Source organism: Genypterus blacodes, unplaced genomic scaffold (assembly GCF_046128005.1).
Source record: "Genypterus blacodes isolate CSIRO-AG114 ecotype Tasmania unplaced genomic scaffold, CSIRO-AGI_Gbla_v1 ptg000245l_1, whole genome shotgun sequence".
In the NCBI taxonomy this organism is placed as follows: Eukaryota; Metazoa; Chordata; class Actinopteri; order Ophidiiformes; family Ophidiidae; genus Genypterus; species Genypterus blacodes.
Genome location: NW_027467042.1, coordinates 308,873 through 326,044, shown reverse-complemented (window position 1 = coordinate 326,044; position 17,172 = coordinate 308,873). Strand labels below are relative to the sequence as shown.

Sequence of the window (17,172 nt, the reverse complement as noted above, 5' to 3'; positions counted from 1 at the left end):
CAGTGGATTATGTACAAGGTTAGGGTGAGCGGTCCTGTGATGTCAGCACATTGACAAAAATGGTTCTAATCAAAACATCAACACCTCATCTTGCCGTGTCTTATGTGCTCTGAGTTTCCGTCACTTTGTCTCTCTTTCATTGTGAGGGAAACACACACATGTCGGTAGTGTGGCTTTCCCTCGTCTCTGCCACAAACACAGTGACCTAAAACAAGAACAGTCTGTTGCTGTGTCAGACAGAAATAGTGAAATAGTAGATTTCCCTGCCATGTTATGTATTAAATGCAGATACATGTCACAGACAGGAGCTATTCTCAGACTCATTAAACCGGATACAAAATAGCCATACTGTCACACTGGAAACTGCAAACAAGTTTAGAAAGCATTCACAAATTTATAATGAAGTGACAATTGATTCCTGTAAATTGAAACAAGCCCTCCCGTGCGTGGAATCGCTCTTGTTCCAAAGTAATCTGGCATTCAGGTTTAAGGACAGAGCTCCAACCAACAACGTCACCAAATCTAAATCAGCTGCACACTAAAATACCAATATGTTTGGTAATAAATTTTCAGCACCCCTCTTATGGCTGTTAAACATGAGTGATGTAGAGTGACTAGAGCAGCATGTGTCAGTGCTGCCCCAACTGTCTGGGACAGCCTTCTGATTTGTGCAACCCGGGTGTCCAGAAATGTGGCACACCCCGTCTCCTCCACAGCTGCCTGCCCAGTTGGGCCCAGGTCAGCAGAGTGCTAGGGGGGCCACAGGCTGCAGTGGGTTTGGCTCGCAAGGAGGGGAGGGGGAGAGAGGAAGGGGGGGCAGGGGGGTGACTGGTCATCAGTGGGAACTTGTGTTCGCCACACCACCAACTCCCAGTAGGTTCGAGTACAAAATGCAGAGGTTATAGACATAACTACTGCTGCCGCCCACCCCCCACCAGAGCCACTCTCCAAACCCCCACTAGCCCGGCCCCTGTGACATTTGTGAAGCCAGGAGTCCACATAACAAAAACACATTAGGCAAATGTCTGGGGTCAAACGTCTGTTTGAATTGGCCAGATGAAAGCCACTTAGATTGGGCCTGTGCCATTCTGCTCAGTGACTCAATACAGTCAGCTAAGGACCGAGGCAGTGGTTTGTCTCACTGACAAAATATGCAACTGCAAATTCAAGTAATGATACATTGTTTGCCACAGACGAGGGCTGAGATATTAGCAATCAGCTGGCTACCCTGCATTACTGAAAGAGAAACAATACAGACTGGCAAAACAACAAGGAGTGAACTCACATCCACATTTGTGTGTGAGAAGCGAGCACAGCCACGTGCAAACAGCAGGGCTACTTGCAATGGTGAATGTGTATTGCCACCGGACACCACCTTTCAGTAATTTTTTACTCCTGGATAGACACTTAACAGCTGGTCTTATCTGTCTTGCCTGCCTCCTAGTGCATGTGCTCTTAAAAAAAAAGAGGCAAAGCTCAGATTATGGAGGCACCAAATGTCAGTGGTTTTATAGAACAGAGGGAAACATGCTGAGCTGCACAATTCCTCACAGCCCGGGGGACAGTGTGAACTACTAACGGCTCGCCAAAGCAGTAGTAGGTGCCTCCAATCACTCAGGAGCATGACAAGATGTTCAAAAATAACCAAAGGGTTAATCGCAGTTTAAGACTATGAGAGAAGAGTGCAGATGTGTGTGTGTTAATAGCAGACCCTGAAGTACCTTTTGGTGACTTCTACTCTTGTGTCTGGTACTTGTCAGAGAATTCATTATGACTATGGGAGACAGCCTTTCACTTATTGTTTTTACTACAGCAGCACTGCTACACTATCAATATCCAGAGAGGAGGAAGAAGTGTCCAAGTTACACCACGTAGAAGAAATACAAAGCTTGTATCATCCATGAGCAGAGATCACAGAGGACAGTTGGGCTACAACGAGAGAGGAAACAACAAATACAAACGTAATTCATTTAAAGTAAACATCAACTCGCTCATGAGAAACAGATCTAATTGTAACACAAGTCCACATCCTTGAGATCTCTGACTGTGCAGCTTCTTAATGCAGATCATTTGCACAAACATATCACTTAGAAAAAAACAGCAGGACTAACTGAGCTAAATGATATGCCAACTTTCCATGTTCGTTTCCTCTTGATCTGGTCGGCACAGCAGTGGCCCCTCTGAAAGGTGACTTCCTTCATGAGGAAATGGAATTTGCAATGTAGCCTCTACGGCACACACTCCCTTTGTACTGTGTGTGAAAATATGTTTTATCTCATCTGGCTTGAAATGCACCAAGAAGGATTTGTAACGAATGAGGGGAAAACAAAGCTGCATTGTTTGGTATTTGAATTTGTTCATGGTAGCCAGAGTAGTATTTGTGTTCTTGTATTTCAGTGTGTGTACGACCTTACACAAGAGTTTACACAACAAGCTAAAGCACGACGCTCTTAGAGAATTTGTGTCAGATCTGTCTCTGCGGTACGAGCAGGCATGAAGGAAGAACGCACCGAGTAACAACAAAGACAAAAACGCAAAATGCAAGAGACAACATTTCATGAACTCTTTCTCTAAGTACATCATACGACACTGAGATGTCACTTCTCGTCCACTACAGAATGCAGCCCCGAGTGCAAAGAGCAATTTTGTTGTCTGCTTGTGTTTTCCAGAGTAGTCTTTCCACAAATGAGCCCACCGCTGGAAGTTTGACTTGGAGTCGTTTCATCTCCTGCTCCTATTGTAGAGTAGTATGTGTTACATTACTGGAACTTAAAAGAGAGCAAGATGTCAGTAAAAGGTGAATTTGGGGAAACTGTTAATTCAAAAACAGTTTATGGTAGATAAGTAACCACAACAATAGTGTTAAGAGAGAGCATTAAAGTGATCAGGTATTGACAGATCAGATTAACTTGCATTAAAAAGCACTAAGGAAAGGCGTGATTGATTGATTGTTAAGTTAATGTATCTGGTCCATAGGCTAAATTGATTCCCATTGATATTTTACCTCTTTTAAAAAGTCCATCTTATTCCATTTACAGCTTAAGATCTCTTTACACCCTCTAATCTGCTCAGGCAAAAGTTTCTCACAAATGTATCTTCACTTGTTTAACCATTAGGAAATAAAATACAATTGTTTTTGCTTGTTTTCTTAAAAATATTCAATTATATAAACAGGTTCTGCTCAGAATTTGAAAAATACAATTTGAACAAAGCGGAACAATTACACCACAGAGAGGATTCTCTTAATGTAAGTGTATAAAGACAGTGAGGGGAGATACGATTCTGAAGTCGAAGGTGAAGGCTGCAACCTCTACAAAACGCCTTCAGGGGGAACTCTTCCTGAACTCGACACCTCATGTGACAGCTTTGATAATTATCACAGCTTCCCAACCGGGTGAATCAGAGATAAATTATCACTTTAATATGAATGACATCCGGATTAAGCTTCTGGTAAGGACGTGCAAAGCAAGAAGAGATGCGATGAACTGCCAGGGACCTCTGATGATGAACGCATGATTCATCATTACCAGCAGCTCTCCTCTGCAAGTCTTCGCTGAACACACAAACGAAACCACAACAAAGAAATTCCGGTCATCCGGGGCATTGGCTCTAACTCCAAAATAAACATTACGTTTTGTTACAAGGATCCGCTTCTGAGTTGAGGGGGGACAGAGCAGGCAGTGGGAAAGTGTGCAGAGAGTGTGAAGGCAAATACTTCTTCCTCTTCACTTTGTGACTCAAAGCGATAGCCGAGTGTTTTGATTTTCTAAACATGAGTCACCTTCCCAGTTCTCTACCAGTTTTACCGGGTGTTCAGTCTTTAAAAAAAACATGCGAGTCTATAGATTCTAAATAAATGAACTAAATTTAAAGTGTTTTCTGCGGCTACTAGTAACAGCTAGATCAACCTATAAATAGCCCAGCTGCCTGCCATGGAAACAAACAACCGCCCAACCTCGGATCAGTTACAGGAGTAGCAACTTTTTTATAGGTCACAAAAACTTCCAGTTGCCTAGGAAACAATGTGGAAGAATAGTGTACTTTTGGATGCAGAACAGGCAGTACTGGTCGGGGCAATTAGAGGGCCCATTTTGTTGAATGGGAGTTATCAGAGAGCAGGCTCGGGGTAATTGAGGGGTTTGCTCATTCACTGGCCACAGACTGTTCTGTGAACGCTGCACCTGGGCCAAGGCACCTTCAACCGCTCACAATGGAAAGAAATACCTGTTTGTTTTCTCTAAGCCGGGGGAAGAATCTGGTGGAAATCTGTCAGGAGGCAGAGCTGCAGGTTTAACAATCAGTCAGGGAAAGTCACTACTTTAATATTTATTTCTATTGTTTCTCATTCTCAGCACTTTACTTATTTTGTTTATTGTGTTTCTTCATCAAACAATAATGTACAAAAAGCAAGATATTAGCTGCCTTTCTTCCTAACACATCTGGATGAACCTGCTCTCTGCTTTAGGCCACTAGGAGGCCACAGGCCGCCCTGCACTCACAGCTGTGACTCTGCCAGGCCTTTGCCCATCCATTGCATGATGACTATGCAATTTACAAAATTACAAGCTAGCTGAAACCCGGCTCCAAAGAAGCCCCAGACTTGCCCTGAATTATTAATCAACTATTGATGAGGGCCTGATAAATGCACTCGGCTCACCGTCACAATGACATTCCTGTCTCCTGCCCTGAGCCACTGCTGCCACTTTGGGCCTATACGTTTCCGTCAGTTGATACAAAAAGTTATAAAGATGTAAAATGTGCTCATTAAAAATAACAAAAGATAATTGTTTTCAGCAATATATCAACTTACAGATCTGTAGTGTTGTAGTGCTCTCTCTCTTGCCTGGGAACTTAAAATAAGCACAATTCCATGCCAGCTAATTACAGTTTCACACTGTGACAGTCGACAATCCTCCCCTATTCTGTTGGCGAACCACCAAAGTGTTCTAATGTGCACACACAAGGGGAATCATCATACAAACTGATCGAGGTGTATAAACACCAGTGGAGAATTACAAGCATCGTTTTGATCACTTGCCTGCCTTTAGGTATTAATATAAATCCATCAAGCTTTAAAACAAAAGAAAACAATATTGCATTTTGGAATTATACCCCCAGACTTTTTTAACAATATAGATAAATCTTCTGGGGGAACAGCAGGAATGTATTTACATAAACACACCGGGGGAATGCATTATACCACACACCTATTGTGGGGATGATAATTCAGCAATATAATGCACTTATCGAATGACAATCAAGCACTTTGGCAGCCTTCTGATTGACCTCTGGGCCTGGCCGTCCTTATCTCCACCACCATCACCACGAGCAGCTGCAGAGCACTTAATAAATTGCACCTTTTACAAAAGGAAAAGGTGATGAATTGAAAAATGTTTAGCCCTTCTATACATAATTAATGCCGCCTCTCTCTCTCTCTCAAATCGGCCACTGATGAATAATTAAAATTAATCTCATTATGGGAGTTTTCATTATGGGATAATTTAATTAAATGAAAGCTCAAGGACCTCTAAGGGCCTGGAGCCACGAGGGCCCCTTGCCCTACTCCTCTAATGGGTCGAGGACAGGAGAGTGCACTGGTAATGCACAGGAGCCCATACATTATTTAATGGATCCCACTAAGTAAGGACAGATCAATGATAACTTGTCATCTCATCAATGCGTTGAAAGCATTCCAAAGCCCGATGCAGGACGGATCCCAAACCTGGAGCAGGAAAGTGTACAACACACACACACACACGCGGGCACATGCACATATGCACATTTACTGTATTCAGAGCAATGTCACTGACTGTCATTCGAGGATGTAGCTATAGATATTCTTGATTTGTGCATATTGAAATGCAACACCAAACAGAGGATGCAGGAGCTTTTTACTGATGGGAAACGGTGCAGAGCTGCAAGTTGGAGGGTGAAGGGAAAAGACTAAAGCCCGATGCCTGTTCCCTACATTACAGTTCAGGTCAAATGTGCTGCAGTGCAAATGGTGAAGGGTACGAGGCGTATATCTGATACCAAACAATAAATGATATCAGAGTCAAATGGGAGCCATTAAAGACCTTCTTAGTGAATGAGAGGAAGGGGTAAAGAGGAAGGGGGTATCTGGGTTTGTCTTGTCTCCAGGAGCACTTAAGCACTCTAATTATCACACCGCAGTAGAGATGCACACACGGAGCTCACGTTGAGACGCCTTAAGCTGCTTTTCTGCTACGCGTGGATCGAGTTCGCCGTTATTCACACAACCACCGAAATAAATTGTGACTCGAAGCTTTAGAAAACAGTTGTATACATTATAAAATGTATAATATGTCAGGAGCATCTAAATGACGAATAAAGTAGTAGATTATTTCAGGCCGTGGAGGAAATGGATCTTTGTAGGAAGTCATATTGTGTTTGGCCTCGTCCTGCCGAGCTGAATAATACTGTCATCATCTTGTTGAAATAAGATTCCAATAGTGATAACTGCTGTCATGGTTAAACTAATGACCGTGTAGTTCTTCAAAATCCATGTTCCACACTGTGTGGTATTAGTGTCAGACTTACAAATTACTTGCTTGTAATTAGCATCTTTTTTTGAAACACTGCAGAAAGCATCCCATAATGAAGAACACATGTGAGAGACTTTCAACAGAATGTACAGAAACTCACACATTATACATGTGCACGGGAAGGTCTGCATTTCAAAGAGGAAATCTTTAACATAAACATTAGCATTTTGTGAAAACAACTGAGTAATTAGTTTAGGGTATAATAAGCCAGGGTAGGCACACAATGAAAGAAAGCATTCTGGCTTTAAAATGAATAAAAATTGATTGTGTCCCAATAAAAAACGAATTGGCGGAGTGTTAACTGGATTCCACATAAACGTCTGTAGCAGTCCCTGGCCGCTTTATTGTGTGCTAATGCAATAGAGAACACTTAGCAATAAATGCTCCTCTCTGATGAGCTCACGGAGGCTTTCCAAGATGGCCTGATGAAATTGTAAAAATTAGATTTGAGCTAGCTGCTAATGACTCCTAAAACAAAGGAAAATCTCTAAATAGAATTAGCCTGCCCTCTTCTTCTCTAAATACATCATATGTAAATTACTGTCATTTGGAGAAATATGCTTGCCTGGAAGGTAAAGCCTTCATTAGAGATCTCAATAGGTTTGGGACTCAGACGAGAACTCCTTCAGGACATTTAAAAAGTTTGAATGCTGAGAGAAGGTAAAGGTATTGTTCACTCGTGGCAGCAGATGGGACGAGGAAATGTATTCTCGGTCAGTTAAGGCAGATCGGCGAGATTTCGTTTCCAGCGTTGAGGGCATAGATAAATCAATAAATCTTCAATGAGAATGCATTCATTTGTGATCACCATAAATCAAATTGTGCACATCACGGTTTAATAAGAGCATAATGCCGATTTCTCTCAAAAAAAAAACACTCTAGCAAATATCCTCAGTCAATCAGATTATAAATGCAACAGACACTAATACAGTCTCAATAAAAGTTATTCAATCCTCTTAATTAAATGAATGAAAATGCGATACATTACTGTGGTCACTTTGACCATAAAGTGCATAAATTCTTATGCACGAGCTTTTAACATGTTATAATATAATCTCTGCATACTGTGAAAGCACCGTCGTCTATAAGATAACTAAGCTTTAAGATGTACTGCTCTCCACTGGCTATATTTGCGTATGTATAGTGCGTTTATTGAGAAACAAACAGTTGTATTACCTACAATAAACCTGAGAAATGCACTGGGAAATATTTTTTGCCTGATTTTTAAATAAGGCTTCAATAAACCAGTTAGATATGGCCAATACAGGAGTGAACCTGCATTATAATATAATATAATTAAAGGTGTATTTTAAAATGGCATTACATCTCTAATAAATCTGGTGATTCACCGATCAGAAACTGGAATTGCCTCATCTGTGTGTCTAACTGTGTCATTCTGAATACTAGAGAATACAACTTTATCAGCTACACATTCTCAAGTGTTTACACAGTAGTTCCAGTCACCAACTATTTGCTCTGCGTGAGAATCTTCACTTGACGAGTCAACGACCATTCAAACTTACCTCTACTGTTTGTATAGCACAAGCAATTACAGACCGATTACATTGATGAGTTGTGTTTGCAGGAGGTGTTCAACTGTGAGTACATAAGGTTGCCTGGCTGCGGGACACAGCCCTTGTGTGTTCCTACCAGGTAGGTAATTCACTTATCTGGGTATTGTTCACGGTTCATCCCTGTTAACTGCGTGGATTTGCCATTACATTTGCTCAGCTTTAGGTTAAACCTCTTACTCACTTCCAAAAATACAATCATAGAAATGTCCGGTGTTACCAGGAGACTATACGTGATTTAAAAAAAAAAATTGGATGCTTTCACAATAACAATGATATAATGGACAATAAATCTAAAGCATATAATGATAATATATCAGGTATCACACAATGGTAAGCACTAATTAACTGTCAACAATGTTTTAAACAGATTTAATTGTGAGTAAAAGCAGAGCATCTGTAGATCGGTGGTGGATCTAATAAATTTTCTGGAAAGACGATGTCTGTAGGGCTGAATGTAAGGAGAATGGGTCAGCATGTTTTAACTGCCTGTGTGTGTCTGCGTGTGTGTGTTTGCGCGCACGTGTGTGTGTCCGTGCGTGTGTCTGTGTGTGTGTGTGTGTCTTCTGAGAGTCCAGTAGAAGGACCACATGTTGAGCAACAGTCAGACTGCAGCTGTGGGGTATTTCCACCGTCCAGCACCTAATTTTACCGGGCTTAAAGGAACTCATAATAATTTTAACTCGTCACACATTTATTGTCTCGGTATTCCAATGATATGACTTCTTAGATTCTTATTAATAAAAAGGGAGATAAACTGTTCTAAATGTTGTTTAATTGCTTTTATAGCGTGTGTAAATTAGGTGTAAATTAAGAATGGATGGATGGAAATTGACAGATGGCAATGCTAGAATAAAATTATATGATGATGCGATATTCTTCCTAACGTCTTACATACGCATCTCTTGGGGGGGAAAAATATGTCGGAAAAAGGTTATTTGGATGTCAAACATGAACATAAAACCCATTTATGAAAGGTGGCGCATCCGATGTGTCGAAACGGTTAATTGGCCCTGATGTTCCTGAAGGATTCAAGCAGCAGATTACAGTAATTGAAAGTCCATACTGCGACAGAAATAACTGTTCTCACACAGGGGCTAGACCCACTGGTGCCTTTTGCTGTCTGTTGGCGAGAACTAAATATATTTTCTGCATTCTGAATGGCATTCCAGTCTAACGCATATGTGCCAGTAGTTAACAGTGTATGAGAATAAATAGCTTTCTCAGCCAAGCCTTGAGACATGTGGAAGATGTGCCGGGCCTGTGTATGATTTGTTTTGTTGTAGATGTTTACACTGCTGCGTAGAAATATTCTCATCTGTCTTGATTTTGGCTTTTCTCGTCATTCGTCCGCATTAGTAATAGCTCAAATCATCAGGCTCTCATGCATATTGACAGTGTAATAAGTCTTCTGGCAGAGCGAGGGAGCATGATTTCTAAGGATCTGGAGAGCGAGCCAGAATTATGTCACTCTGACCACCTGTTCCTCTGAAAAAACGTCACTGGCCTTAAGTAGTTCCGGCAAGCATCCAAAATGTGAACTTCTGAACCGGAGTCCTTACTTTCTCATTTGTGAAGAAGCCGGAGGAGGCAGTGTGTAGCAACAGCCACTCTAATTTCGTGGTGGTAGTGGAAGGGTTTACATAAGAGGTGTGCTGTTCTGTGCCTGTCACTCAGCCTGTGTCTGATGGGCAGACAGAAGAATGAGGATGATTCTCTTTCGTGTCACCTAAAGGCTAATGAGAGATTAAACATCAGGGGCAGCAATGTTAAATAGCGCTTCAGTGGTCCAGCGATGAATTTACACTTGCATTTGTGGAAACAACCGAAGGAACATCCTCCTATCGGTTTCAAACTGTAAACTCATCTGTTGTTCTCTTGTGAATGGAAATAGAAAGCAGATATACTTGATATGTACTTGATAATTGGAAAGGTATTCAATCATTTTCCTTTAACACAACACAAAATAAAGAATAAAAGCCAGGCATTGAATTGACAGAAAAAGCAGGAATAAAAGGTATATAGATATTAAATATTAATAATTCAACATGTAGTATGTTTGATAGGTCACAGAAAGAACAGCTCAGCTCAAACTAATTGTCTGTGAGGGGAAAAGAAGAAAGGTTCTGATACTTGCACTCATATATAGCAAATTTCCTTTGGGTTAGAATTCTAAAACAGCCATTAGTATTGCCATTTATTCTGCAAACGCAATTAAAGATCAAATCCTTTTTATATCGCTATACACAATGTGTGTTTGTCACAGAATGACACACCCAAAAGTAATGTAGATGGATCCTTCTACATGACGAACCAGCTATAATTAACATTTAATTCCCCTTTTAAAATGTTGAATTCAATTTGTATACACACCAATTCATCAGGTTTATACATAACTTAAACTATACTTTATTTCCTATGTGTTATTACAGGCAGTTGTGTCCCACATATTTCTGGGGCTCCACAGGAAGAAATGGCAGTGACTGCCCAGGTCATGTTCCTGTTAAATGGAGCAGGCTGGCTGAGGAAACCAGCCCAGCAGTGTCCCATCATGGGGAGCCAAGCAACCACTGTAGTGTAGTGGCCTTGATGAAATCAGCTCCCACTCAGCCCAACGTGCTGACAGTGGGGATCAAGGCGGTCAGAGTTATTCCAGGGGTCCCGCCACTCCGCAGCCCAATGGCTGACCTATACAAGAGGCTGATAAGCCACAGACACAGAGTGCCATTCTCCACACCATAAACTACAGCAAAACATGAAGTAATGTTTCAATTTGAGGAGGATAGGGCTGTGCAGGCAGAAGAGGGCACTATTTTTCCTTCACTGTGAGACGCAGCACAATAATCTGATATCAGTATTAGTTTAAGAAAGCCTTGCTGTATCTTATTACGACATGTACATGATAGGCCTTACTCTGCCCTGGGTAAAAATATCATACAGGGAGAACATATTTAGTATATAGACTCCTGGAAATCCTAATAAAATACTGAATTATGCCAATCCACATCTCTCAAAATTCTAATGACTCATACATCATGAATGCACAAACTGTCCTGCTGCAGTAAACAAAAAAAGGAGCCAAACACTTTGCTCCCTCTTGCTCCCTCAATGTGTTAAGGTGTCTATCATGTGTGAAACAAGCTATTTTTCTTCAGCTGTGCCTTTTTGACTCTGGTGACATAATGCTGGGGAGAGTTAGTGGCTGGGGAAACTTTCCCCACTCTCACTTTAATACACCTATTTAAGAACAGCAGCCTTTCACACCAAGTTCAGCAGGAAGAAGTAGTAAAATGAAATGGGCAAGACCTACAGTATTTCATAATTAATAGGTAGCAGTGAGAGGGAAAGGGTCCACGCTGACGTAAAAAGATCAACAACATATAAAAGTGATCATTCATTCTGCAGAAAATTACAGATGAGAAACACAGGGCCATATGTTATTCCTCTCACAAAAGCAAAATCAAAACATTTGAAATATGCGTCAAGCTTTGTAAAATCTTTGATTGCTTTGCTTTATTTGGAAGTCCTACAGAGCTGCAACTCTGCTTGCCTATACGACCTAATTTGTTACCGAGGTGGTCCCCAGCTCAAACCAGGTCACCACCTGCATGCAGTACTGTAAATTACTTGGTGGGCCTAATTGCCCATGTCCGCCGTATTACTATAAACCACTAGCGCTGTGCTAACTCTATTGTCAGGTACTTAATCAAGGCCACCAGATTTATTTCCCTGCACTAACTCTGGGGACAACCACAAGCAGAGGCCTGAGTAACTGGATCTTTTTTGCATCTAAAATTAACTACCTATTCTTAGTGAGAGCCCGGGTTTAGAAATGATAACAATAATGATATCAAGCAATACCATATGAGGCCTTGCCTCGCATACTGGGAGTTGCATAATGCAAAATATACCCAGATGTTACTCGGGGTGACCTTACCTAGGGGGGGTATGGTGCCATTATGCCAATCAAACACACTAACAGTTGATCATTCACAGGCCTGAGCCAGAGTGGAGAAACTCAATTATTCAGTCCCTTACCTCACACATACACAGCGGCAGCAACAGGCTTCACGTTAAAACCTCCCGTGCAGACCTAAAGAAGAAAATGACAGCGGGGAGAAATTAATGAAACATTATTACATTTAAAACTGGCAATCATATCACATTTCTGTCAATTTGTTAGACCACCATCGCATGTTTCCAAACAAGTATGTCCTTTTTTTTTTTTACATGCATTTTGTTTTACATTTGCAGTGTAAAAAGAGACTGAAGATTATAAACTGAACAGTAGACAAGAAGTAAGATGACACAGGCATGAAAACAGAAGGAATGTATGTAGGCCCAGTGAATTGGGGTGACCTTGAGATTTATTACATCACATCTGAATGAAATAGATGACCAAAGAGATAAGTGCATGGCAGAAAGGTTGTAGGTCTTTGCAAATACAAAAGACAACGTTTAAATGCTTTAAAAACACAGATCCCTTGAATTTCAAATTAGCTTTCATTTGCTTTAAATGCAGTTGAATTGACTGATATGTGCATGTATGTATGTACAGTATATAGGCCTATTGTATTTGGTAATCTAACTCCTCCTCATGCGGTAGGTGAAGCAGTGCAGAGTGAGAGCGGAATGAGCATACAGAGGGGATGTGGTCTGTGTAGGGATGTCAGGAGCATAATGGCCAGCTGAGTCATAGGTTATAAAAAGCTGTCATTAGGGATTTCTGTCCTCAGCAGCTCATCACACAGGACCTGTGAATTATTTATTACACTGGAAACTCAAGTGCCCCGTTACTCAAGACCGCCTGGTTTCCTGCACTTCCCTTTCCTCAGGCTTGTTTAATGAAATAGCATAGCATTTAATAGTTGTGATTAAAGCCTTTTAGAGGACTCAGCACATAAATAGAAAATCATTTAATCAATGTGACTAATGTGATTTTTTAAGAGTGGATATAACAGATGGCACATCATCAATAGTTGCGTCTATGGCTAATGAGGGCTTTATACAATGGAAGTGTACAATCACAGTGTTTGTATTATTAGGATGGTCCTTGTATTTACTTTGCCCCGAGTCCAAATGACCACCTGATTAGCGCTCACAGTGCATTAATAATGGGGAATTTTATTATACGGCTGGCTTCTTTAAGGTAAACCACAGAGTCAGTCCTAATAACAATGATTTGGAAAATCTTAGGAAGAAACTTAAGCAGGTATGGAAGATGTGACAACCCCCAAAAACAATTGACTCTGAGTCATACTTTCAGTCTTTCAGAGAAGAGTCAGTATATTGAGAATTCAGAATGATTATATTAAAGGACTAACATATTTCATAAATAGGCCGATAAGACAACTACACAAGCCCGAATCAGTTTCACTTTATTTCTCCCCGCAGTTTTTGATAGCCAAGTCAATGCAAATCAGCTCAGGCATTTTTCCTCACTTTGTTTTGTTCTCGGTGTATGAAAATGGTTAAAAATCCCATGGGTCAGTGAAAATGATCCCTCCACTCCAGTCGCCTGCTCTAAGTCAGCCAAAACATTCCAGACATCAAAAGGCAGCTTTGCCTACCAGGGCCATTTCAGTGTCCCAACCTCCATGGCCCGGGAGGACTTTGGTTATTTGGATAAATTAATTTCTGGAGTCTGCCTGCATTGCAAAAACAACCTCCTGCCTGACAGCAAATTAGTCTAACAGGAAAACAGAGAAAATGCATATGATTAAAGAAAATGGCCCAGAAATTATAACAACAAATAGATTTAAGCCTTTGGAGTAAAAGATGAGCTAATGATTTATGATTCTATTTTTGGTAGTTTTATGTAAAAAGAAACAATATTCTCAATATATACCAATAATAATATTAGGAATACAAATGCAAGACTGCCAGGTGAGCCGTTCAAATGAGATGCCGGTGGTAAAACACGCAGGCTGGGTACGGAAGGAAGCCGGCGTAAATATTTAACAAGTGTCAGTCATATTGAAAAAAAGATTGAAATTGAAATATCTTATACACTCAAACATGTACTATAGAAAAAAAAGTCAAAGACCATTGAAAATGCGGGTTGGAAAATGGTTACAGAGGGAAAATTATGCAAACAGATGAAGACAATCCAGAATTAATGGTCCACAACATTTTCAGGCACTCAAAGAGCTGTCCAAGGACACCATAGGGGAGACTGCATGGCCCCAGTAATTGGAGGAGCATGTAACTTCAAAAGTAAAGAGAACAGACTGGAGAACTTTCCTCTGAAGTCAAGTCCTACAGAAAACGTGAAGCACATGTACAGTACAGTAGGGAATCTGGTACATGTGCGAATGAAAATGGTTAGTATTTGTATTCATTGCCACAGACATGATATATTGCAGTATTCCTGTTCAGCTACCACACATTTAGAAGGCAATTAATTCTGGGTCACAGCGTTTTCATCACAGGTCAACGAGGAATACAAAATGGGATGAGAATAAATTTGGTTTAAACAAACAAATATATTTTGCAAGGCCAAAAAATGCACCGCTCAAAAATATCAGAGGATTTGGGGCAGAGAGGAAGAAACAACCAAGCAAAATCTAGGAAATACAACTTGGAAGAAATGTGTCAGTCAGGCTATTGTGGATTTGAAATATGTTGAGACAACGTTAATATGGAGCAAATAAATGATTTGTCTATACTCCAAAATGTCTCTTGAACAGCCATAGTGTCCATCTGTAGACTGAATTTTAAAATAAAATTAAATTTAACCATACAACCATGAACCAGTTTGTCCCTCCAGCATGATTCCCAGTCAATCACTGAACAAAGGCTTGTTTGTAGTGTATTTAAAATATGATAACATTTAACCAGGTGCATAAATACAGCACGTTAAGACGCTGTAGGACCTCTGACATTTTGTTCTGTCTGATTAAGAAAAACATGCAATCAGGGAATAGTCATATTTGTACAGTTGATCCTATGTGAAGGTTATTCAGGACTGTTAGACTGGTAGGAAGTTCGCTTCTGCAACCCAGACTATAATCATGATGGCATAACTTTGACACAACCTACACTTCTGTCGTGATAATGTGCTTTAGCTATATATCAAGAAAATGGGTTGGAGTCAGGAGAAAATGAAGACAAACTGTATCACGCTGGAATGGGAAAAGCAGAGGGGAATACAATCTTTCCAAGGTCTTTTGGTCTGAGGGAAGAACACCATGCATGCACCCAGTCAATCCAACATACACTGCATGACTGAGGAGAAAACGTCCATTTTTAACCTGTTATCCATCACTGTCATGTGTGCACAGTAAAAAGGAAATAATTAGACAGAAAAATGATTGCAGCCTGGGGCTGAATGAATGGTAGCACAAATCTCAGCAGTGCACCTACTGTTAACTTTACATTTCGCTGAATACGCTGTATTTAAGAGGTTGTGGTATCTGCAGTACTCCAATGAATTTAGCCTCACAAAGAAAATAGAAGACATAGAGAATACAAAAACTCTCCAAACCACTGTATAGGCTTGTATTTGTGGAAAAGCAACTCAAAAATGCGGTGAAAGTAAAAGATAATAGAGGAAAAGAACATGACGACACCAATAATGTGTTTAGTTAATTCGCTTTTGAGTGTTTTGACTTGAACTGCTGCTATCTAAACACAACACACAGGCTCCTGAAAAGTACTTCTGCAAGTTACTCTGTCGTGTGCTCTGTCCCCGCCCATATTGTAAATGACTCAATACCACGTTGTCAATACACGACACAGTACAATCACACAATCACACACTGAGTAAATAGTTGGAAATATAGCACAAATGTGTAAAGTTAAACGGAGCCGGTAAATAGTTGCGTACCTGAACGCACCAACGCTGTCACGACGTGCAACAAGTCTCCGTGTTCAGTCCTCAAGCATGGCTTTTTACTGACAAGTCGCTGACTTTTTCTGTCTCAGCTCCCCGGGAAGTGTTTCAGCAGCGGGGGAGTGCAAGTTAAACAAAAGCGGAATCATTTCCCGACGTTAAAAGTCAAAGTTTTCAGCGCAGCGCCGCCAAGAAGTTAACAATGATTTGACAAGTTGTCCGCATGCGTCCCTGCGCGCGGCACACTGGCATCACACGTAACCAGGCAGCAGGGAAACTTTACACACAATTCTTCACATCTGTACGCTGCTACACAATGTTACATTTAACACAAACTCACGTTCAATTCAGGCGATTCCAATAAAGACAAAATCATACAATAAATTTTGAATAATAATTTTTACACGTTGAGATATGAATTAACACTTGGGGTGCACTTTATCAAATGTTTTAAAATATTTTAAGGTGTTCAAATAATTTAAAAAAAAGTTGCTGACGTAGAATTTCTTGACATGCTTTGTTGAGTAAATATGCTTTACTTCCGGTGTCCCTGTCCCTCTCTGGACGCAAACTAGAGCGCCACCTATGGGTCATGACTTGTTTTCTATCTATCTATCTATCTATCTATCTATCTATCTATCTATCTATCTATCTATCTATCTATCTATCTATCTATCTATCTACCTACCTATCTATCTATCTATCTATCTATCTATCTATGAAAATGGGAAAAAACAATCACATTTGCTTGAGTAACCTTTGCATTTGTCATTCACCCTATTTTAACATATTTCAACCCTATCCATCAAAGGTGGATTAGATGATTAGGCATCCACAACAGCATGCAGCAATACATCATGAGACAGTTCTGATGATTTGTTGCATCAATTGACTCTCCATATAATCTTATTTGTGTTTGGAAATGCACTCATCCAGAGGTTCAAGTGCAGGCCTTCATTTCAACATCACAGCCCACACACCTTCAGATAAAGGATGCACGAGGGTAGAGGGTGCCACATATCCTTGAGAGCATTTTTTAATTTCTTGGTGCTCCATCTGTTGAAATGATAAAGTGCAGCCATAATGGAGTGCAACAAGATTAAATTAATCAGGTTTGTCCATTACACTGCCGCAGGCTCTTCACAGATGATTGCAATTTTCTGTCAGGCCCATTATTGTAAGATCTGTTTAGTGGGTTGAT

The 17,172-nt window shown here is 40.5% G+C and overlaps 1 protein-coding gene across 1 annotated transcript in view; it reads right to left on the bottom strand.

Annotated features, from left to right (window-relative positions):
- The window catches only part of eya1 (EYA transcriptional coactivator and phosphatase 1), a 54,018-nt gene extending 41,783 nt beyond the window's left edge, over positions 1-12,235 (bottom strand). Inside the window, exon 1 of the mRNA XM_076171329.1 lies at positions 12,176-12,235. The gene's annotated coding sequence lies outside the window, so the exon portion shown is untranslated. The remainder of the gene's footprint in view (positions 1-12,175) is intronic.
- Positions 12,236-17,172: the final 4,937 nt, after the last annotated feature.